We start from the raw sequence: 1,668 nt of genomic DNA, 5'->3' as shown, positions 1-1,668 counted from the left end.
ATATAGCTTATTATTTTCAATCGAGTTTCTCAGATTAGTAGTGAGGTTAAGTGTCCTTTCAATGTTTATTAACTAAACGTATACTTATGGACAATTATCTGATTATATTCTCAAGAAAAACTCCTATCTGATCAAAGACTATATTTTAAGACTTTCAGAACATATTTTGAAATTTCCATCTAAAAGTGTTGTTGTAACTCTTTATAATCTTGTTGAAAACATGATAAAATATTCATTTTCCACACTCTCACAAAACTCTGGTTTACTTGATCTTTGCCTATCAGATAAGCAAAAAGTGTGCCTCGTTTTTATTTTTCATTTCTTTGATGAATGGCAATGTTAATTTTTTCAATTCATATTCACATGTTAAAAATTCACATTCTGATTCAAGTATCTTCCTTTTTAGATTATGGTTTACAACTTTAGCCAACTTTTATAGTGGGATATTCTTTTTCTTATTAAACCACACTCATATAATTTACAAATTCTTCTCAGCTTGACATCTCTTTTAACTTTGTGGTAATTTAGTTATATAGACACATTTTAACATTTTTAAGTATTTAAGTACTAACATAATTCCATTATATTTTCTACCTTCTCCTTTATTTTTTATTATTATTTTTAGAATATGGAACGCTTCACAAAGGTGCATGTCATCCTTGCAAAGGGGCCATGCTTATCTTCTCTGTATCATTCCATTTTAGTCTATGTGCTGCCGAAGCGACACCTTCTCTTCTAAATAACTTTTATTTCTAATCTCAAAATGCATGTGCATTATGAAAAGCCATTAAAGTGCAAATAAAAGAAGAAAGAGAAACCCATGCAATTTTACCACCTAGAGATAAGAATTATTAATATTTTGAAGTATATCCCTCCAGATATGTCTATGCACATACACTACACATATGCTTTTTTCAGTAATTCTTCTGAGCGTGTGACTCCGGAATAGTGTTCTAGGCCAGTGGTTCTCCAACTTGAGCACACACCAGCATCACCTGAAGGTGTTTGTTAAAATACATATTGCTGGGTCCCACTCCTGTAATTTAGTGAGGGGACCCAAGAATTTACATTTCTGACAAGTTCCCAGGTGATGCGGATGCTGCTGGTCTGGGGACCACACTTTGAGAACCAATTTTAGGCTCTCCCTGTCCAAACCATCACATTGCAGTCACTTCCCTACGTAAATCCTTTTTATAGTTTCCTCCTGTCTGCAGGACAAAGTCCAGACTGCTTGGCAAGGCACACAAATCTTTTATGATCTGGCCCTGAGCTGCTTCCTCTCCAGACTCACTCTTCACACTTGGCCCAGCTCTCCCCGCCAGGAGGCAGCCCTGTAAGGACTGTATCAACAGGTTCTGTGCTCTGCCTTCTGGGTCAGCTGACAGGAGACTGGAGGGTGGGAAAGACAGCAATCACAGTATCTCACCCCTCGCCCCACCCTTGGGCTTCTTTCCTCCAAGGTTTGGCAGTGGCCACCTTCCTCTACCTAACATCCGAATGGATTTGGTTCTTTCCTATAGCTATAGCTCTATGTTCTGGTCATTTTCTCCTCCATTGGACCTGTAGGCTTAGGGACCATAACAACTTCTGGCTGTTGTTCGTATGAGGAAAGCTTCATCATCCCTTTCCGGTTCTTTGAACTCTGTTCACACCTCTGTCATCCATATC

At 38.0% G+C, this 1,668-nt stretch overlaps 1 non-coding gene across 1 annotated transcript; it reads right to left on the bottom strand.

The window, feature by feature from the left end:
- Positions 1 to 622: 622 nt before the first annotated feature.
- LOC120237479 lies at positions 623 to 726 on the bottom strand. Its single transcript, XR_005529961.1, has one exon. It is a non-coding gene; the product is annotated as a U6 spliceosomal RNA (small nuclear RNA).
- Positions 727 to 1,668: the final 942 nt, after the last annotated feature.

This window comes from Hyaena hyaena, unplaced genomic scaffold (genome assembly GCF_003009895.1).
Source record: "Hyaena hyaena isolate Hyena2069 unplaced genomic scaffold, ASM300989v1 scaffold_181, whole genome shotgun sequence".
Classification (NCBI taxonomy): domain Eukaryota; kingdom Metazoa; phylum Chordata; class Mammalia; order Carnivora; family Hyaenidae; genus Hyaena; species Hyaena hyaena.
This window is presented reverse-complemented; position numbering and strand designations above follow the sequence as displayed.